Source organism: Numida meleagris, chromosome 1 (assembly GCF_002078875.1).
Source record: "Numida meleagris isolate 19003 breed g44 Domestic line chromosome 1, NumMel1.0, whole genome shotgun sequence".
Lineage (NCBI taxonomy): Eukaryota > Metazoa > Chordata > Aves > Galliformes > Numididae > Numida > Numida meleagris.
In genome coordinates, this window is record NC_034409.1 from 99,128,930 (window position 1) to 99,152,459 (window position 23,530).

Here is a 23,530-nt window from a genome sequence, read left to right on the forward strand (position 1 = left end):
AACCAGTGAATGATCTGTTACTGTCATTTTCAGTAAATTTTATGAATTCCCCTCTGTTCCTATCCACGTTTCCTCCCTACTCTACTGAAAATTTCTTACCGTGTCATAAATCTGAAAAGAAGCAACATTTGCTGTCTGTAATGTTGTCCAGATCTTGTACTACTATCAGCTTCTTAATTTTGATAATATATTTTTAAAGCAATTTCACTCTTCCTGATTTTGATTTTTCTTAGGAAATGCGGGAGTTGTGAGTCTTTAAAAAGTAATAAAAATATATGCAAAGGGCTTATAAATAAAAATGATATGAAAAATCCAGGATTTTTTGCGTAGTAGAGACAAAGTTACTGTTAAAATTCTGATCTCCACAACTCTTGGTCCATTTAACTTTCAGCCATCGTAATACCTGCAGTCCAACTGAGGATCTTTAAAAGTCTCACAGAAGGAAAGAGGCTCATGGTGTCTCTGAAATTAAATGAATGCTTGACAATAATGTTGTCTTTTTGGACCTTTTTCTAGCCTGTGCCTATTCCTTAAAGTCTTCTAGTTTTTTTTTTTTGTTTTTTTTTTTTTGAGGTCTTTCAGAAGGAAAACAGAAGAGAGATGGAGGATAAAGGCAGTGATGTGGAGGCTCACCAGCTGAAAAAGGACTATTCTAGAAAGGCAACTAACTAGTATAATTAGTGCAATAAATTATTTTACTAGATAGATAACTGTTTCTCACCATGAACTCACGCAACAGTGGAAGAGCTAATGTATGTACTTGTGAAAAGTTTTTATGACTTAAGTATAAATACTTTGAAATGTAATATGCTGTGTATGAGACTATGCACTTATTCCATATTTTTGGTTGGATATGTTGTTGATTCAGATAAAAATAATCCCCAAATTCAAAAGCAAGACAGGACTGCTCAGTATTATGCATGCAATAAGCTTCCACATTACTTTTTACATAATGTAGTGGTTTTCTGATGGACATCAGTACAGTGACTGACAACTGATAAACTGTTTACATGTTTTTACGAGGAAAAACATCTCTGCTCAACCAGAAGCCCATATTATGTGCCTGAAAACCATTCCTACAAAATCTAATCCTCTTTCATTGTAGAATACAGTTGTTACCATTTAATCTTGTTCGCCCCAAATACAATACTGTTGTTATCCTTCTTCATAAAATTGAGTTGGCTAGCATGCAGTTCTCTAGTAGGAAAGAAAGGAAAAGGATAACTGAGCTTGTTAGAGACAAGCAGCTATGTAAATATTGCTTCTTTCAATTTATTTTTTTTTTCCCAATATTGGTTATTCTTTAATAATGTTTCTATGTGGCACCAGAATAGCTGAAGTTACCTTTGTTTTGGTCTGTTTGATAAAATTGAAGAGAAAATGATGTAGATCCTCCGTCTTACCCTTCATTTAATTTTTATGGTAAATACCAGGGAAGTTCAAAGAATAAGCTACCACTTACCTTGTGAATTGGTAATTTGATTTTATCCTAGTATTAATTTCAGCATTTGAAGTTAATTTAGTGTTAGATATTCTGGTATATCATAAGGAAGAGGACAAGAATTATTAATTGTGCATAGTAGCAACTATGCACAAAATCTATTAGGAAAATAATACTACCTAAAATACTAAAATCCAGTTGGAGAGAGTGATTCGTACACTGCTGCTCCTCATCATCTAGCTTTTGATGGATTCTGTAATGCTCTTTGCCTATTTTTTACTATATAATACTTTCTCAGTTCCATACAGACTGAGACTACTGCATTTACTTCAAACTACTTTCTACTTTTGATAGAATGGTAGAGCAACTTGCAACATGGAGTCTGTTCTGCAGTCTTCTTATCTTTCTGTTTGATTTTGATTTATTATTACATGTAGTTCTTAAAATCTCCTCCTTTTAATCTGAAGTAGTAGTATCATAGGTATTTAGTCTGGTAGATTGTATGCTGTCACTGAGAAAAAGAAACAATGCCAAAGCAGGCATTTGAAAGCGAACCCTATATATTTTGCATGGTACAGATAAAAAGTGTTACCTTTGTAGTCTGGAACAAGTTTTAGACAGAAGCAAGCAAAATGTTGATTTAAAAAGCCAATAAGGAAACAAACAGGACAGAGGAGAATGAGAATGTAAATTGACAAAACCACTTGGAATGGAAAAATACAAATCTTCTGTTATTTGAAATTCATTTGATAGCTTCTGCTGTAGTGATATGACTTCTCCGTATTGATATGCTCTTAGCCTAAACTGTGTAAGCCACTGCAGGACTAAAGTTATACAATGCATGAAATAAGGTGATTTGTATTGGAAAGGATTGGAAAATAAGAATTAATGAGCTTTTGTTGTGTGCTCTGATTTCTTCGCTAATGGAACAGGATAGCAGTAGCAGCAATACCACACAACAGCAGATACTCATTTACTTACTTTCTGTTTTGTTTTTTTTTTGGTAACACTTCGAGGAATATGATGCTGCAATGACTCATAATATAGCTGGTATTTAGGATGAAGTTGAGGTCATAGAATCACAGAGTCATTAAGATTGTAAAAGACCTTTAAGATCATCTAGTCCAACCATCCACCTACTGCCAAAATTGGCTATTAAACCATGTCCCTAAATACCACGTCTGCACGTTTCTTAAACACCTCCAGTGATGGCAACTCCACCACTTCCCTGGGCAGTCTGTGCCAGTGCCCAGCCAATCTTTCAGAGAAGTTTTTCCTAAAATCCAACCTGAACCTCCCCTGCCGCAAATTGAGGCCATTCCCTCTAGTCCTATCGCTGTTATCCAGAAGAAGAGACCGACCTCTTCATTGTCACATCCAGGTAGTTATAGGGAGTGATAAGGCCTCCTCTGAGACTCGTCCAGCCTAAACAATCTCTGTTGCCCTTCAGATTTGTGCTCCAGGCCCGTCACAGCTTCATTGCCCTTCTCTGGGCAAGCTCCAGGGCCTCAATGCCTTTCTTGCAGTGAGGGGCCCAGAACTGAACACAGTACTTTAGATGTGGCCTCACGAGAGCTGAGTACAGAGGGATGATCACCTCTCTACTCCTGCTGACAATGCTATTTCTGATACAAGCCAGGATGCCATTGGCCTTCTTGTCCAACTGGGCACACTGCTGCCTCATGTTCAGTCAAGTGTTAACCAACACCCTCAGGTCCTTTTCCTCTGTACAGCTTTCCTTTTGTGACCAAAGTGCAGGACCCAGCACTTGGTCTTGTTGTTAGCATAAAACATTGGTTTGCTAAAAGTTTCTTCAGTATGAAATGAAGTGAAGCAAATGACATGTCATATTTCAACATGCAGTCAGAACTTTTTGTCATTTTTTGTAAAATGTATGGATTTTTTTCTGATAATAGCTACTGTTCCATATTAAGGATAAATCGTTGCCAAGTGTGTTCTAGAGAATACATTTAACTTTTAATACCTGACCATGAATGAAAGCAGACTGTATTTAATTTGCTGTTGGTTTTTGTGCTTTAATATACATTTCAGTAAAATTACAAATCTTACAAAATCAAGGACATTCTCAGCATGGGCTAAAATGGAAAGTGAATGCTTAGAATTAGTTTATTTGTTTTTGTTTCCATGCAGGATAAATCGTTCCTTCAAAATAAAACCAAACTTACTATGGAACGAGTAAAGGAATTATTATTTAGAGGCTCAACTTAGTTTCTAAATTTTTCTGGGTTAGCATGATAGACAAGCCTCCCTTTGCTTAATAAGCTCTTTTTTCTTTAAATGAACAGTCAGTGATAGCTGGTTTATTTTCATGATTTTATATAATCTAGCAAAATTTTGCTTTGTTATCACTTCTAAGATTTTGTTATATTACTCATATATCAGATCTTTTTAAGCTTAGGGTTAACCCTAACCCTAAACCTAGGGGTTTTAAGCTAGCAGTGTTCCCATATTTTGTGTAACAATAACAAGTAAAATATTCACTTGGTATTTCATATAATAACATTTTTAATATGTGGCTATAGATGTATACTGCAGTTCTGTTTCAACACATTGCAGTGGTCATTGCTTAGATAGACACTTCAGGAAAGAAAAGATTTCCACTTAACAGTGTTTTAGGAGTGATGATAAGGAGGCCTAAAGAACGCCTATGGACAAATTGTGCAGTCTGGTTTTGATTAAGGTGTGCTTGTGAGTTAGCATGTCATACACCAACCTGAGATATTTTAGGAAACAATGATTCAACTTTTGGATGTGCGAATGGTAACATATCCTGGGAAGAAACCATTAAGATTCTAGTTCCCAAATAAATCTAATAAAATGATGGGCTACATTGCTCCTTTTGAGAAGCAAAGAGTTTTGAAACTGTAGTAGTAAACGGTTGTCCGTATTAAATGTGGTTCAGAAATTAGTAAAGTTTATTTCCCTTTACTATCCCTATATTTCTACAATTCAAGATATAAGAAGACTTAATTTATCTCATAAATGCAACCCTATTCTTAGCTGAGTGATTATGAAACATGCTGGTTACGAAGCTCATGATCTCTATAAGCTCATGGCCTACAATCTGGCAAAGGAGATAAAGGATAATAAGAAAAGCTTTTTTAAGTATGTCAACAGTAAAAAGAAGACTATGGAAAATGTGGGTGCCCTACTAAATGAAGGAGGTGTTCTGGTAATGGGGGATGCTGAGAAGGCAGAGATACTGGACAGCTTCTTCTGTCTTCACTACAAAGACTTCCCTTCAGGAATTTTAGACCCTGGAGATAAGAGAGTGAGTGTGGGAAATGGAACGTTCCCCTTTAGTGATGGAGGTGATGGTCCGATTGCATCTAGGCAACATGAGTGTACATAAATCCGTGGGCCCTGATGGGTTGCATGCATGTGTGCTGAGGGAGCTGGCAGAGGTGATTGCTGAACTGCTCTCTATCATCTTTGATAGTCACTCCGGTCTAAAAAGGGCAAGAAGGAGGATCCGGGAAACTACAGGCCAATCAGCCTCACCTCTGCCCCTGGAAAGATGATGGAACAGCTTGTTCCAGGCAACTAGAGGAGATGAAATTTATCAGGAGTCATCAGCATGGGTTCACCAGGGGGAGGTTGTGCTTGACCAACCTGGTAGCCTTCTATGATGTCATCACTGGCTGGGTGGATGGGGGGAGAGCAGTGGTTGTAGTCTGCCTTGCAAGGCATTTGATACTGTTTCCCACAACATCCTGGTAACGAAGCTGAGGAAGGGTGGGTTAGATGAGTGGATGGTGAGGAGGGTTGAGAACTGGCTGACTGGCAGAGCTCAGAGGGTAGTGATCGGTGGCACAAAGTCCAGTTGGAGGCCTGTATTTAACAGTGTTCCTCAAGGGTCAGTGCTAGGTCCGGTCTGCTCTGAAAAGGGGGTTGGACTAGATGATCTCCAGAGGTCCCTTCCAGCTCCTACAATTCCGTGATTCTATATAGACCCCTGTACTAGTGAAGCTATAAAGCTGAGTAAGTCAAGGTTTAGGAGAGTTGAAGAGCCAGGAGCTTGTGGAGGCCCCATTGCTAACCATTTGGGGTGTGGAAGTAGACAGGGAAAAGACGAAACTTGGTGGTTTGAAAGAATAAGCAAGTAACCAAAAATCTCCTTCCTCCCCACCAGGACTTTCCAAATCAAAATGTAGAAGGAAATCCACGTAGAAGTTAAAAAAAGATATCTGAGTTCTTGCTTAAAGGAAAGAAATTTCAGGGTTTTCAGCATGGAACATAGTAGATCTAATTATCTGCCATGCAGGTTTATGGCATCTGGTACATATGATCTTCACAAAATACTGATGCTTGTGCCAGTGTGTTTAGAGCACAGGAGCTCAAGAATGCAAAAGTGTTTTCAACAAGTCAGATAACATCACAGTACAGCTTTACCTCTAAGCTACAAGTTAGAGGGAGAGATTATTTGAAGTGGAAAGCATTGAGCTGAAGCAGATCATTTAAAGAATGTTTGTACCAGTGAACGGATTTGTGTTTTCGTAGTGAGGATGCCCTATGGCAGAGAGTTTAACTGATAATCAGGCAACTGCAGTGGGTAGATCTGATTGTTAGGTGTTTGTATGTATATCCTCTGGTGTTACCAGTAACTGCATGCTGACTTCCTCTTGAGTGCAGAGATAGTTACCATGACTCTGTATCAGCAGTCTGAGAGGAGGCAGGAGAGATGGTTCTGGACTCAAAGGTTAAGTGGTTAGTGAGGAGATGAGTTCTGGGTGTAGTTCCCTCCTCCAAGGTGAAAGAGGAAAGGATTTCATTTTATAGGAAGCTACATGACTTTTTTTTAAATTAAAAAAATAGTCATCTAAACGTAGCGATGCAGCCAGCAGTAAAACATAACAGTTATAAAGGCTGGAAAACAGTGTATGAGGGCAGGTGAAAATGCTGTTCAAAATTACTCCTGTTCAACAGATAAATCAAGGGAAGCTAAAAGTCCTCTTCAGCCTACTTGTAAATTTTTTGAAACAGTGAAGAAAAATTAGGTGACAAAGATCTCAGATAATACAAAATGATGTAGAGTAATGAAAACAAACCCCAACTTCTGAATTATTTCACTATCCTGACATCTTAGTGACTGATCAAAAAAAGGCAGATGAAATTTAGAATAGATAAAGACAAAGACAACCCTAGTTACTGCATAATTGAAAAATTATGTATTAAACTTCTCTAACCTCTCAGGAAAGAGGTCTTAGTGCCATTAAAACACCATCTAGGCTTTCAGAGGCTGTCAAAATGCATGTAGGCATTTTCAGGAATGGATGAAAGGAAGGGGAAAAACAAGAAGTACTGCAGCAAGTCAGTTTATATGTATTTGCGATGCCCTTAAACCTTTAATATTACATTCTGATGTGATCCTCTCATCTCAAAAGTATAATAATCTGGAAATCATATGAAAAGATATGAAGTTTAACAGAGTTACAGAACAGGTATAAGAGACAATAATAAGTAAATAAAGATACTTAGTACAGCTAAGCTTAGATAAACATATGAGGGAGAATATTCAAAGGATGATATTCAAAATCATGAAAGATGTTGGGGAATGATTATCCATGATGTATTACAAAAACAAGAAGTGAAAAGTATCAAATGAAATGTTGAGAGGTTTTAAAAGGAACAAAAGGAAGTACTGCTTCAAACCATGCTTAATTAAGCTATGGAATTCCTTGCCAAAGGATGCAGTGGATGCCAAAGTATAAATTGGTTTAAAAGGAGTTAGGGAAATTCATGGAAGAAAAGACCTTCAGTACTTATTAAACACGCAGATGAGGATAAAACCACTTACTAATGAAGTATCTAAACCACAGGATTATATTTAACTGCATCAGGGAAATACCTGAAATTAAATGGGTTTTGGCATGTATTTTTGGTGTGCAATCACTTGCTCCCTAGCTTCACAACTGCAGGTTTAATGTGAAGCTGAATTTTCTTCAGTGCTATCCACTACCATCGTGTTTTTGTGTATATGAATCTTGTCACCTTCAGCCCATTCCTCTTCATCTTCAAGCTTAAAGGTCTCTTGAGTTTTCTGTTTTTGTTTTTTTTTCATTGTAAACTACTCCATGTCTCTGATAATTTCCGTTGTCCTCTGGACTTCTAATTTCATTATGTCTTTAAGATAGAGATCAGAACTGCATGCATCACTAGAGATATGTGCACACTGAGGTGCTTGCTGTACTGTCTTTCCCATATCCTTTCTGATGATGTCCAGCACTTTCTTTACTTTTTTTAGCTGCTATTACACTTCTGTTGACTGAAAGATTCTAAGTAACTGTCAGTAATGACCGTAGGATGTAGAGCAATATTTGAAACTTCAGCATTCAGTATCACACAGGCATGGCTTTGAACATTTTAGTCTTCGTATTACTACTTATCTATCATGAAGCTCATCTGCCATTTTGTGCTTACACACTCAGCCAAATCCAGAGTGGAGTCTAGTCTTGTCTGTTCCAAAGCTACTTTTCCTTTCGGTTCATCATTTGTACCAATTTGTATCTTATTCTTATTCTGACATCTTATTCTGATGAGACTTTATTATATATGTAATATATATATGTTATATATGGAAATTTTTCACTTTTATAAACTGATGTATTTTTCATCATCTTGAATCTCATTCAACATTTCCTGATCTCTAGACTGAAGCTTGGTTCAGTCTTACAATCCTTGTAGTCTGCTTTTATCATATATGATGTGGGATTTTCACCCATAGGGATTCCATTGTGCTTCTCATTCCCTGCAAAGGTTGTGTGATGTTGAAATTGATAAGATCCTTTGCCTGCCGTACCACATTTCTCACACCTTCTCTGCGTCCAGTTTTCTCTCTTTTATTTATAAGAATTTATCATTCTTATAAATTTGGTTTCCAGACAACATGATACTTGACTTATTGTCCAGATCTCTAAGATGCCCCAAGAGACAGGTTTGGTAGTTAATGCCAACCATTCTTTTTTCCCGTCATGCATTTTAGACTTCAGTTATTGACCTCAAAGTGTTTACCTGTTCTTCCCTTGCCCTATTTCTTAATATTTCATATGCCAGTCAACTTTTGTGTTTTCTAATTTGTAATTCGTTTTTATTGTGATTATGGATTTTGTTTTCCCGTTGACCTTTTCAGTGGTGTTCTAAATGTTAGCCATGTGTACTTAACTTGGTAGGTGACATCTGACTGTACTAGGCTATTCCAGGCCTGCTGGCTTTTCCAGTTTTCAAGTTTGAATATTCCTCTGAGCTTTACAGTCCTTTACAAGCAGTCCAGCCTCACTGTGGTAAAAATATAGTCTATCCTTCCTAGACAGTGTGAATGTACCTTGTTTATTAAAGAGTGCAGTGTCAGAGCACTGATATAAGTTCAGCTTGTATGGACCTGCAATATGGTTCCTCTTACATGCAGTTAGTAACTGTGGCTTCCTCCTTTCTGTATGTTAACCATGAGTGCAGGGATATCTGGACCATGTCACTGATGATTTTTCATGCTACCACAGCTCCCTCCCTTCCTAGTTGTTCTCATGTTTTCCTTTCGTACTTGTACTGTAAAATAGAGTTGTTATTTGATTTTGATTTCATTCAGTGTTCCTGTGGAGGTGTATTTATTTTTCCCCAGGAGAGGTTAAACTGTTGCTTTTACACAGTTATATGCCATTGTGAGCATACTTCTAAGGCAAAATGAAAATTCAATATGAACCAAATTTACAAGAAAGTACATTAGAGCAAAACATAGTAAAAAATTACAGCCTGGAACCAGCTAATTCAGGTGCTTGTTGTGGGATAAAAAAAAAAAAAGGCTAGAAAAAAAAAAGAAACGTCTGTACAACTCTCTGTTGTCAAGATATTTCATTCTTTCTGCACCCTCTAAAGTGCAATGTCAGTGTCTGTAGGTGAGAGTATTTATATTCATGTGCACTGGCTTTCATTGTCTTCGAAGTGGGTAACTGTTTTCCCAGTCCTCAGCATTTACCTTTTAACATATGCATGTGTCATGAATGGAGCAGTATACTTTATTCACTATTTAATGAAGCCCTCTATTGCACATTTGCAAGTAAGTGTAATAATCGTAGCACCAAAACTGATTGACTTCTATGAAATCCTCCTCCTCCAGAGTCTTATTGTTATTTGTATCCTAGAGGGCTGATATTAATTAATATTCTTATTGTCTTCTTAGGACAATACTGTCTTAATTGCTAGTTAAGTCCCATATTTCATGGCCTAAAGCTTAACCTTCAGCAGGTTTTCTGCTTGGTTCTCTAACCTAGATTGAAATAGAAATTGTCTGTGTTCAGTTTTCCACTTTACACAAGATCAATATTAATCTGTTGTTCCTTCTTGGGTTGGCCACTTCCACCTGATGGGCTGTGGTGGGTAACTTTTGACAAATTCTCTTTTATCGCTCTAGGGAAGAACTTTTCTGGGCCTGGCAGTGAAATCTGGAGAGTGGCCCAATCTCATTTGCTTGATTGAAACTGTAAATCTCTGTGGGCAGAAGGACATGTCTTACCCAGAAATAGGTGGAGGATTAATTTTTGGAGTCTTTCACTGGAACATGCTTTTCAGAGAACGAGCTTGACAAACAAACAAGAACTAAATCTCAGGGAGGAGCTGAAATGATGTTTGGGGAATCAAACATAATACAGTCATGCATCGTCTGTGGTTGCTAAGGGAACCAGCTTTGGGATCCTGTCAGTGGGATTCTTTGAAATCATCAAAGGAGACACCACTGGTGTCTGTCAGTTAAGCCACCTACTGCTGCAAAGGTCAATTTCTTGCTCCTTTTCTCAGGAGTAGTCAATATATTAGTTTTCTAAGATAAAGAGAATATCAGAAAATCATCACCCCCGTGAGGTGGCTGTGATTCCATCTGTCCATGCTAGCAGCAGCTACGCTTCCATCAAAGCAGCAGGGAATGAAGAGATACGGTGCTGTAAGAAGCTTCTAGTTCTGATAGTGTTCAGGTCATGTGCCTGAGAGCATAAAACTTCATGGATGTATAGCAATATAAAATATTAACACGGCCTCGAATTGTGTAGGTCACTGCTGATTTCTTCAATCCCATCTGTCTTTTTCTTATAACTGCACTGCAAGACCTCGGTATATGAAATTCCTTATGCTTAGTAGTTTAAAAAAAAAAATTACTTTAGAATATTGCTTTTGTTGTTGTTGATGCTGTTGTTCACTAAGTTTATCTGCCCACTTGCTGCAGTGTAGTAACCCGTTCTGCTGTCATCTCCATTTCTGTTACTCATTCAGCTTCCCAGGTTTCACTAACTGGCTCATCAAGCACTGCTCTTGTCAACTTTTCTTTCCATTCTTCCTCCTTTATAGCTTCTCCTCTCTGTTCACAGCCTCTCTTTTCCAGTAATTTTCTGTTTGTTTGTTCCTCTCCTTTCTTTCCTCTTAACATATTTAATATTTGATGGAGATTACAGGTGAGAGTGAAGACTAGAATGGGAAGAGGAAGAAGGGAAAGTGGGGAAAAAACAGGTCTGTGTAACTTTTCAGTCTAGTAGCTGGACTAAAGTGAGCTTTATCAGAGGTTTGAATTGACTGAATTTGAAATCCTCTACAATCCTAAGTAGGGAAAAGCCAGATAGAAATGCAGGTTGGTTTTGAGACCAGGGTAGTGTGGTAAAAAACAAAATGTTTATTTTTTGGTACAAGGCCTTGGGTGGAATCCCTTCTACCGATCAGGAAAAGAATGCCTGTGAACTGGATATACTCTCTCTGAAGAGAACTTTGAGTTATACCTTCAGTTATAATGGAGCAATCAATATTTTATGAATCTCTTAGGTAACCTGAAAAACTAGGATGACTTTCTAGCGTGCTGGTAAGGATGGTAAGCGTGCTTCTTTGGGAAGCTAGCACTCCTGGTGTGAATTTGTTTATTACATAAATATTTTAATTAAATCGTGTTCCTGTGCAATTGAGACATCTAGCCATCTCCTCATCTTTTTTCTTAAGTTGTATGATAGTGCTTCCAATGATCTGAAAGAAGTGAAATCAGCTTTTCTCAAGCAGAGGAGAGATTAGCCCTGCTTTTCCCCTTCTGTATGTGAGTTCAGACATCTGATCTGTTAGGTAAAGGTCCCTGCCTTTGCTCTTCTGGCAATTACTTGAAGCTAGTCCTGAAAAAATGTTTTTTGGAATGATCCCGTCTTCTCATCCAAAGTTAGAAACTGAGTATGAAAGATTTGTTCTGAAGTTTTGTGACTTCTGAGATCACTTTTCAGAGATGTAGGAAAAAAGTCTACTACATATATATACACATATATATAAGAAAAAGAGAAACCACAAAAGCATCAGTTATGCATTGTCTACTCAATTCAAATTTCATTCTTTCATCACTCCCATTTATTTCTACTATCTGTTCTTGGGAATAAAGGAATGGGAACTGAGATTTGTTTCTACTTATTTTTAGCCACCTTTTCTGCACTTTGATCTTATAATAGTACTTGATGCAAGGACAGTTTGCTATACGGAGTATGAAGCTGTTCTGTGTTCTTCAGGATTTCTTTTCTTTGATTCCTCTCTTGCTCTGCTCCTTCAAGGAAAGACTGGGAGAGGATGTGTGGGTGCTCTGGATGTCAGTAGTTAGGATTTCAGAGGGTGCCCTAAATATACCTTAATGTCAGCTTTCAACTTCCAGGTGATATTACCTGGACTGTTAATATTATATGGGATGAGTGGTATTGACATACAAAATAATTGCTTCAAGGAGCAGAAATCAATTTTAACGGACTCTACAGAGTTAGGTGCTACTAAGTATGGCTCTGGGATGAGTTCCATCATAGATGGAGCCTGCACATAGCTAAAGCAAGTCACCCCTACCAACAGGGATTGCTATATAGATTGATGTAATTATGATGCAAATTTGAGGCTTTTAGAGAATAACTGATTTCTCTGTTGGCAGAGGGTGGTTAAGCATAACAAGAAATGAAAGGGGTGTATATCTTATAAGAAAAACCTACACAGCAGAACCTTTTCTGTTTCCTAGGCAGTGCCTTAGAGGAGTTACAGGTCCAGTAGGGTACTAGAGCTGAACATGAATTTTCTATAGTGATCTTTTGCTAGAAATTGCAGTGTCCGCAAAAGTAAAATTCTCCTTAGGGAAATAGAAAATATGATGGTGGGATGTGTTAGGATTATGCTGGAGGGAAACCCTCTTGAGAGCTTGTTGGAAATACTGAACGTAGGTTTTTCAGGAAAGCATGCACAAGAGTGATAACTTTAAGCTGGAGTAAAGGCAAAGAAAGAATAGAAAGAGTCTGTTTTCCAGGGCGAGGCCTTGGCATGCCTTATTGATCGTAACTAAAGCAAGACTGATATATTCTCTCTCTCTTTAAATCAGGATGGGAAAATGACATGAGCTAAGGATAATACCAGCTTTAGATATGTCAAAATTGGAAACTCTCTCCCAGAGGATCTGAAATGGATCTCTTGAAGGATACTGCTAGTACAGAAGGTGAGTACTGTAAGGCAGATTTTGATGTTGACTATCAAAGGAACTGCATGACCAAATGTAGTTTATCCAGGGTGCTTAGCATACTTTTTTAAAAATAGATTGAGGGCTCCTATAATCGACACAAATTTAAATAGGAAAATAAGAAATGCTTTGTACTCTGAAAAATTTCTGGTCTAAAATGACAACATTAATATATCACCGTTTTTGAATTGAGATTTTCTTAAACTTTATTGTTATACTCAAAATGCATATAACAAAAAGACATAATTACATATCTGTTAACTTATATATGTTTTGTTATTCTAATAACTGTTGGAAACCAATATGAAATATCAGTGTTTCCTGTGAAAAAGAAATTTCCATTTTTTTCTAGACTATAACAGTTGTATAGTATTTATGTGACTTGAGTGTCAAAATTACCTTGAAGTTGTTCTTTCAGCTGCTGCTAATTGACTATAGGGTTTTCCTATCAGCAGTGCTGATCATCTGCAAATTTCCGAGTTTCTTAGGACATATGTTGTAGGCGAAAAGCGGGGCATTTGGGATGTGACGCGGAAGGCCCTTCCCCATGGCGTTTGTTATTGGTTGACCTAGTTAGATGAACTCATGTTGTCAGAAGGAGAGTCGGCACCCTTTGCCTAGATAAGGAAGTGCATGACCGCTCCGTATATGGTCCTCAGATACACGTGGACAGCACGTGATATTCAGTATGATTGGCCAGTAGCTCGCGTGAGCTTCTGGAACTGTCTAGTAAAAGATAAGATACACTGTATAGTTTCTGTAATTCCTAACAATAATCGCCATTTTGCTGTTCATCATATTGGTGCCTATATGCAGTGATTGGCCCGGACCAGGGTTTTGGTCTCAGCGTGCAAGGGTGAAATACAGAGGGTTGCCTGCACACAGCAACAGACATAGTAGAAACTAATGTCTGCTTAAACTTTCCCCCATTTTTTGTAATCTGTAACTAATGGATATTTGTAGACTACATTTGATTTTCTCAATTATTTCATGAGACCAGGAATCTTTCAATTAACAGTTAGAAGTAAAGCAGAAAACAAGTCCTACCTTATTATTTGCATTCCAAAAGAATCCACTGCACCTTGGGACCTTCTGCAAGGTTTGTTGGTTCGGCTTTTATTTCTCTTTGGTTATAAACAAAGTCTGACTTATATTTAAGTAAAAGTAGACTATATTAAACATGAACAGTTGTCCTGTTTTTAATGATTTTTAAGAGCACGTAGAACCCTTTTAAATATTTGAATGGAACTTAATATGCATGCAAGCATTAAGGTCAGAATCAGTAGATTCCTCGTGTTTATATACAGATTTTTATCAGCTGACCTGCCTTTTGTCAATGTATAATCTTTGTATTAAATAAATAAGTAGATGAACTCATTTTTAATTTGCACTTATTTAATTGTTAATGGCTCTCCACATTGACCCTGGCCTTTCTAACTTTTTCTGAAGGTGCAGATTCATAACTTTTTTGACTTGTCTCTAGCATAATTGTGTGTGAAAATACCATAATTCTGCATCATTTAGCCCTCTTATTTGGAAGTGAAGTGTCTCGTACACCCTGGGAGCTCTCTGTTCTTCTTTATCTTAAGCAGAGGATGTTGTACTGTAAGCTGGAACCATGGATTGGTAGTTAAGAGCTTCTCAAAATAGCTCTGATTATTCTTAGGAAATTCCGGTGTCTATTACTTGTTCTGTCTTCATCTTTTTTGAGATCCATCCCTACTGACTCAGCAGGAGAAAAAAAAAAAAAATACCAGCAAGAAACAGACCTTTCCCTCCACTGTCAAATCATTTTGTACTGCTCTTGCTTACCACGGAGTCCAGAAAGTAATCCTCTTTCCTATTTTTAAACACAAAGAACTTGTCTGAATTGAAATGAAAGCTTAAGTAAATGTTCATGAAAGATCACCACTTTTTTCTGTGTTTAGACAAGTAAAATTCTTGTTTGCTTCACCAGCTACAACTCTAGGCTCTGGATGGGTACTGCTGACTGCCATCTTACTTCAGCAAACTTTTTACTTGCTGCTGATTATAGCCACTGCTGATAAAGTTCAGAAAGATTTCTAGTGTCCAAATTGTAGGTTCTTCAGTCATATAATCTATTTTGTGGGTAATGAAATGTCACTGTAACTTTGTTACAGATCTGATTGTAAAGTATGTTGGAAACTAAGTTATGCAGGAAGAGTGAGAGGAGAGCTGGATCAAGTGGAAACAATATTTTAGCACATGACCAGAACAACCTACATCAGCTCCCTGCCTGAGGAAAGACAGTTCAGTAAAAATGATGAGAACAAAAGGTAACAGAACAACCCAAGGACAAGTGCGAATAACCATTTTATTGTCCTGCTAAAGGTATATGGTTTTTTTTCCTTAGTTTGTGACAATCTCAATGCTCAGTATCACATTTGAAAGCTGTAGAAGGTACCATTGCAGGTGACAGTGCTATCTGCTGACATTATGACATTATTCAACATCATGGAAGTTGAGTTTCTGGATACTCTTTAGGATATACACCTAAATAAGAGGAAAATTATCTTGTTGTGTGATACAAGACACTTACCTGATATAGTAGGTCATCTAGATATGTGCAGGGACATGGATATAATATGGCAAGGTCAGGTATATTCTTTCCAAACATTTTTGTGTAGTTATTTGAGGTTATGTTCTAAGCAAGAAGTGCAAGAAGCTTAGAAATTAAGCATTAGTAGATAATTGTCTTTATGCAGGTAATTACATTGCATTTCTCACTGAAATTACAGACTTAAAATTTAGGAATTCCATTCTTCAAATGGAATCTTTCTGAATTCATACATCTGCACACATCTGTTGCATGCTAAAACTTTTGAATTTACTTCTGCCAAAGGAAGAGAATCTGTGTTTTCTAAAGTTACATTAAAGTGTTAGTGACTGAAACAAAGCTCTGGATATGACATTCGTTGCACTTTTTTTTTCTCAGTTTTGTTCCATTTTGGTACTTACTCAAATGAATTCAGACTCAAAGCAAAAGCATATGAAATTACCCAAAATAGAGTCTTGCCCATTCTTTTAATTGAAGTTATCAAGGTAGACAGGCCTTGAGATCATCGGCAGCTGCTGTTTTATTAATCATCTAAAATTGCTAACCCTGTGACAGAGCGCATACGAATACATAACCACAGCCAGGGGACTGAGATGGAAGTGCAGTTGGGAGTTACGCAGAGCTGCCTGTGCCATGTACCGCTGCACGGTTCACAAGCTGCACAAATTAAGTTTCAGACCACTCACAAAACCCTAGCATTTAGCCTGCTCCGTGTAATATCATCAGAGAAATTGTTTCTTGCCTGTGTGCACTTACACTCAAGCAAAACACGCAGCACAAAACATGTAATACATTGTGTGGTTACTGGAGAAAGGAAAAAGGAGAAGGCAGGTAAGTGAACTGTCATTCAAACAGAGGCAGCAAGATCTGCTTGTTATTACTTTTGTTACTGATACTGTTAAATCTGCCAAGTTACTCCTATTCTTTGTGATCACTCAAGGGTGAGGGCACTTTAAAATGAAAAGAGGGATCTGAACTGCATATTAACAGCTGCATATTGATGTGCTTCTGGTGTGTGCCTTTTCTATCTCCTGGTACTCTTTCTTTCTTGCAAACAGTTCTTGACATATTTTTAATAACAAGTTTTGGTGAAAGAATTGACACACTTTGTTATTGCCGTGCTTCTGAAAAGCAATATATATAGCTTGGAGCAATGTAAATTCTATTGTAGCCTGTTGAAGATGTTCAATTAGCATTAATCAAAATAAACAAGGAAAATATTCAATGTGTTATCTGTTTAGATGTGTGCTTGTGCTGTAACTTTTCCTACACTAAAGTCATACTGAAGGACGGTCTTGCAAAGGTAAATATAAAAACAAAAATGCAGAGGCTATTTCTTATGCTTTCATTTATTTTTTTTTCCAATAACAATCCCATGTATAGAAAAACAATATGAATTATGATGGATTTTTTTTGTTCATTGTGCAGTATAGGCATCAGCCGTTTGCTCTTACTATTGTTTGAAATAGATTCTTTTCAATGAGAGGGGCACGGTCCTTTATGTTTAGTGTGCTGCTGAGGCAAGGTCTGTGCAGTGCTAATAGGGCAGCACAGCAGGAAATGAGAGCCATGTAGAGGCAGGAACATAGAGCTCCTGATGGCAGCTTAACCCAGGAAGGGCTCTCTGCTGCCACACCTGTATCACATCTGATGCCTTAATTTAGGGCAAGTGTCTTGGAGGTAAGTACACCTGAGAAAAATTGGCTTTGTTGCTTTTATGAGCCTACTAGAGGCTGCCATCTTGGGCTATGTAATATTTCAGCATTATAATCAGCATTACACAGGAACACGTACGTGTCTTCATGGTAGCATAGTACTTTTTTGTTACAGAATTTGTTGTTTGTGTAATGAATGAAAACTTTCTGTGCTGTATTATATATTTATGCTGAAAGTTGATGTTGATTTACAGTATCCTTAGCCAATTTTCTTGCGTGATTACCTCTGTTACCAGTGATGCTGTTGGAGACTGCACTGTTGATGAGGCTTGTGTAACTGCAGTGTTTTGTCAGCTAATCCATATCGCCAGCACTGAGACTGAGGCTGGATCATCACGTATGTATGTTTGCTGGTGCCTTCCATAGTGGGGAGTGGTTTGTTGTCGTTTCTGTGACTTGCTGCCACAGGAAGCCAGATGCACAGAACAGCACTTGCACTGCTCTTGATTGAGCCTGAGCAACTGAAAGGGTGAAAGTTAGCTTATGTTATAGAAAAGGGGATGGAATAGGTGAAAGTTAGCTTAGTGGGTAGCTTAGGTTTGCAACGTGAAACTTTGTGCTGAAAAGACAGACAAGGAGAAAGTCTGGGGCATGTAGTCCTTGTAAAAACAGTGGTATACAGTACTAGGTGAAACAGTTAGAGGATGGCCCCCTCCGAGAGGTCCCCAGTTGCAGACACTTTTTTATATGTAAGCAGTTATTCTATAGACAGCAGGTCTCCTATTTCTCCAAATAAAACTGATAGCTACCCTATCTCTGGAATGCAAGGCAATCAGCTAGAGCAGTACACCAAAAGAATTAACAGAGAAGCAGCAGATTGGTGGACAGAGTTGCAGCTGATAAGATGGCTGGCTAGAGCTAGTCAGCGTTTTCCTACTCGAACCAGGTCAGAAAGGGATACTGTGACCTTTCATCAGAAAAAGACCACCAGACGACCACCGAGGAAATACCACACATGCGTAACAGGACTGAGACCTGGGGTAGGGAACTCATTGTAATAACCCAACCTTTTCTTGGAAATCTAATGAATATGTAAGCTGCTTGTTCTTTAAATATCTGCCTTTCTTGTCATCTGGTGTGCAAGTTAGGAGGAGCGATCCCCCTTGCACCCAGCTCTGAATAAACATACCTGCTTGGTATGCTGTTTATTCTACAACCCACCTTACGTGGGTTGTAGAGTCTGATTCCGCACTGTGCCAGTGCACAGCATAACAAAGTTTGCTAATCTGGGTAAACGTTATCTTTGTGGAATCATTTCAGAATATACTCACTGTTTCCATCTGTAACTTTCCCAAGGTCAACACTTAGTATGTGGAGTGAGAGCAGCTTAATCTCAGTCTTAAAAGCATTGAAGCTTTCTCTACCTTGCACTTAAAGGCTCTTTGCGTTTCCCACCAAACCAGAGGAAGATTTTTTCCTGGCCTTGCTGGAACAATTTTCAAGCAGTGAAGAATCATTCCCTCCAGAAACATCTCATTTCACAGCTGAGAGAAGCACTTCTGAAAGTTACACCATCTGTAAAATATTTGTACCTTAAGCTCTCTAAAATAAAGAGTTAGCCCTACTACGTAGGGATAATGTAGGAGATGCTATTTTATGTTTATGTCTTGATTGTCTTTCATTTTTTACTTTAATAAACAGCAAATGTTCAGAATCAGATTGTCTTTTTGGAACATTGCAATGGAGATAAGGAATGCAAAGCATACAAAGGCAAATATCTGGAATCTCACTTGTCATGCATGCATAGAAGCAGGTTGTGTGGCAAATGCTCTGCTCTGATAACCATGTTTTCTGTTGCCTCTCTGCCACAAATGTATGGGTTCAAAGATGGGCTTCATCGTTTTCCGTGAGTAATTCTTACAGAATTGCATTTTTGAAAGAAGAGAAGAAAGAAGTCTTGATAGAATCCCGGAGACAGATTTGTGCATGGCAAAAGATGAAAAATGTGTAAGTGCTTGAATAGTTTCTTAGACTAAGTTGGGCATAATGGAGGTTTTCTGAAACTGGTTTCACGTTTTTGTTTAATTTTCTGATGATTTTGCATGAGTATATCGAGTGTAAGATGCTATAGGAAGTAGTTTCTGAAACTTGCACAGTCTTTCCTAGTTGCATCAGCTACTAGTGCAGTTGCACCACTCCTGGTTAATGCAAGAATCAGTTGTATGGTGACATAAGTAGTGTCATTTTTAGTAATTTAGTGTCAACAGTAAGTTATTAATGTTCTTCAAAAATTGGAGTGAGCATCACAAAGGAAATACACAGCCATCAAAACAGAAAACTGGGCTGTAAGAAATTGAATGAAAGTATCTCTACATAGACATACTTCATAAGGAATTGAATCATGTTGTATTTGCTTTCTGGTGTATGCACACATAAGCCAATATACTATTGAGCTTTATTGAAAAGGAAATTCTAGTCAATAGAATATAGTTCTAGTCAATAAAAAAGGTCTGTGATCTTCTGCCTTGTAAATTAAAATAAGTAAATAAACTAAAAAGCATTAAAATGTGCTATTTGGTAACAAAAACAGGCCATGTGGAGACTGAAAGAGGCAGGTGAAATTATCTAAGTGCTGACCTTGACCCGTTAGCATGTTAAAGGTGGAAAGAAGTCATATATTTTAAAGTTTAGTTAAAATCTGTTACTTGGTTACACAAAACATTGTTTGGGCTTGGCTGCGTCCTCTGTCCTTGCAAAATTCTAGTGAACAGTGCCCACGTGTTCAGGATGTAGTGGCTCAGCCTTGTGGCTGCTGGGAAAGTACAGTCCATATGACGCTAGAGGTGGTGGATCTGTTCAGTTGAACCTTCACTTTACGTTATTGCATCCACCGTCATGAAGCCTTGGAGTTGATGCTCTGTAGTGTTTCAGAGCTCAGTAAACCAAGTAAGCACGTAATTCAAACCAAAGTTGAATGTTATCTTTTGGGTTACGATTACCACAAACAAAAATTGCCCTGCGGAAATTAAGAATTAAGAATGATAATTATTGTTTTGTGTTTAGAAAATGTATTTTATCCTAAAAGAATGCTTATTATGAGTTTTAAAAGATATGTGAGGTTTTGGTTTGGTTATGAAACTTTTTTCATAATTGTCTCTTCCCTCTAAGGAAAACTCTTAGGAATGGAATTTGCTGAGTTTTGAACAGCTACATTTCCAAGTCTTATTTTTCATAGTGAAAGTGAAGTGCTACTTTTTTTTTTTTTTTTTTCTGCATTTAACATAGTTTCATGCTTTTTGATACATGAAGTTCTGGAGAGGGTTGCAGAGGAGAGAGCAACTGTGATTAGTAGTGTGATCTGTTTATGTTGCACCTATCGTCTTCTTACTTTAAAGTCTGATGGATTTTCACCAGTCTCATATACAAGATGTTTTAAAATGTCATGCGGATCATTTTTAACATATTCCAAACTGCACATTCAATTAACATTAAACTGAAGCAGTGAAGTCACAGCTGCTCTGCTGTCTGAAATAAAACCTAGAAAATTACTGAGCTAAACTCGCTCACATTTAGGGGATGCATGTATAAACAGAAGAATCATATCTGTTGTTTCTGAATGTTCATACGTCTTTTGTTCATCTGCAGACCACAGTGAATACTAATCTTGAAAACTACAATTCATTTGTTTCAAATACATTATTTATAGTTGCAAAGAGTTTAGAATTTTTAAAGAGAAGGAATAAATTTACCAGCTATATCTACTTCCAAGTTCATGAATTCCATTAAACTGACACATTGCATATAAATTAATCTATTTAAAAGAATCTCCTGTCTTGTGTATGGTTGTCTTTTTTTTGTTTCATATTGTGTGTGAGGAGATTAAAAATAAATGAGGTGATATTTTCATGCGTCCAAGCAAAACTGGATTCTAATTATCCATTTCAAAAGTGACCATTGCCTGAAATGCTGTTTATGTGCCAACCCATGATTTTATATATAGAGGTATTCAGAGATATTTAGTAATTTAAAATTTATTAATGTCTTTATATAACTGGGATATAGAAGAACTTATGCACTGCTTATTTGCTCTGGGCTATTGAATAAAACTCTAACGCTTTAGGGATATTATTTCATCAGTGTGGCATGCAGACTCTTGTTCATCGCTGTTAAAATGCATAGCTAATCGTGGTGACTACGTTGAAAAACAGAGTTTTGTATTTGAGAATTTTCTCTGTCAAATAGTGTTATTGTACTCTTTGCATCTGTTGTAGTTTCCATGAACATAAATAGGAGGCATTACTTTCAGTGTGACCTACATACTTTCTTGTGTTGTTGTTAGTGGGCTGTTATCAGAGACTAAAAATGAACAGTAAGTGGCTTGTTAGCTCACCATGCAAGGAAAAAATGCAATTATTGTGATAATGCAAATACCTCACTTTCTATTACTCTACTTTACGAGCATAGTGAATTATTTAGTTAACCTCCCCCACTGTGGAAATAGTTGAAACCTGTCAGTTGCATCACTGCACATCAGCAGTTGATTTTTCACACTGAAATTAATTGAAACATATTGACACCTGTGCACCTTAATTTATTTCTTTTAACACTGAATTAATGGATAAATAACTTGTAGAGTAAAAGGTGGCTTTCAGAAATACCAAACTACAGGCTTGTCAATTAATTTTAGCATCCCAGGAGAATGTGCTAATGTTTTTCATCCTAAGTCATGATAAATAAGTTCAGTGTCACATGTTTTTGGCAGACTGTTATGTTTCATCTGGCTTGCAGGAGGCTGTATGTACCTAACTAACAAGACCCTGTATCTACTGTCTCTACTTTCTGTGACTGTTTATGTGGAGGATGTAACACAGAAGTCATATTAAAATACGTTTCACACTGTGGAACCTGAAACTTTGCTTTGGGACCAGGACCATGTAGTGAGGTGGGCTTCATATATAGAGAGACAGCCTCCAGCATCAGGAAGGAGCATCCTTCCTAGTGCCACAGCAGAGGTGCTGATTTGGATGTTCAGCTCCTACCTCTTTGAGCATAGCAACCGTTAGAGCACTGCCACTCCTTCATGTCCAGAGCTCTCAGCCCAAGTCAACGAGGTCTCTGTTTGGGATGCCAAAGAGCAGCAGTGATGAGTCTCTAACCAGGAGGAATCTGAGCTGCATTTGTTGTGCATAGCCTAGTTTTGGCTGCTGTTCATCATCTTCTTACTGTGGAAATGTTTTCAGTTCCAGGTGGCTCTTGCTCTCATCAAAGGCTGAAGTTGTCAATGCTTTCTTTACATCTGTCTTTAAAAGTCAGACCAGTTATCCTCGGTGTACTCTACCCCCTGACCTGGAAGTCCTGTATGGGGAGCAGAATAAACCCCCCATGATTCAGGTGGAAACAGTCAGAGACCTACTACTCCTCCTGAACTACCACGAGTCCATTGGGGCTAGATGGGATCCACCTGAAGGTGCTGAAGGAGCTGGTGGAGGTGATTGCCAAGGCACTTGCCATGATCTATCAGCATTTCTGGTCAACTGGAGAGGTCCCAGAGGATTGAAGGCTTGCCAGCATGACTCCCATCTACAAGAAGAGTCATAAGGAAGACGTGGGCAACTACAGACCTGTCAGTCTGACCTTGATGCTAGGTAAGGTTATGGAGCAGATCACCTTGAGGGATATCACACAGCATGTGTGGAACAACCAGGGGATCAGGACTAGCTGGAATCGGTTCATGAAAGGCAGGTCCTGCTTGACCAACCTAATCTCCTGTGCACGTAGAAATATATGGGGCCTGTCCAGTATCTTTATGGATGACTGGGATGAGGGCATTGAGTGCACCCTCAGTAAGTTTGCAGTTGACACCAAGCTGGGAGAAAGTGTCGATCTGCCTGGGCGTTGGAAAGCCCTATGGAGGCATCTGGACAGGCTGGATCGCTGGGCTATCAATTCAGTCAATTCACTAAGACCAAGTGCTAGATCCTGTACTTTGGCTACAACAACCCCAGGCAACACTACAGGTTTGGGGCAGAGTGGCTGGAAGACTGTGTAGAGGAAATGAACCTGAGTGTGCTGGTCTATGCTCAGCTGAACATGACCAGCAGTGTGCCCAGGTGGCCAAGAAGGCCAATGGCATCCTGACTTGTATCGGAAATAGTGTTGTCAGCAGGGTGAGGCCGCACCTTGAGTATTGTATTCACTTCGAGAAAGACATCGAAGCTCAGGAGCTTGTTCAGAGAAGGGCGATGAAGCTGGTGAGGGATCTGGAGCACAGTCCTTATGATGAGCAGCTGATGGAACTGGAATTGTTTAGTCTGGAGAAGAGGAGGCTCAGGGGCGACCTTACAGCT

The 23,530-nt window shown here is 38.2% G+C and overlaps 1 long non-coding RNA gene across 5 annotated transcripts; it reads left to right on the forward strand.

Moving 5' to 3' along the window:
* Nucleotides 569–18,895, forward strand: LOC110401966. 5 transcript variants are annotated; one of them, XR_002440724.1, is made up of 6 exons: nucleotides 4,941–5,197; nucleotides 12,816–12,929; nucleotides 15,092–15,247; nucleotides 17,480–17,580; nucleotides 18,130–18,223; nucleotides 18,540–18,895. It is a non-coding gene; the product is annotated as an uncharacterized LOC110401966 (long non-coding RNA). The 5 variants fall into 5 exon arrangements; XR_002440728.1 differs by lacking the exons at nucleotides 4,941–5,197; nucleotides 18,130–18,223 and adding an exon at nucleotides 569–752; XR_002440723.1 differs by lacking the exon at nucleotides 18,130–18,223.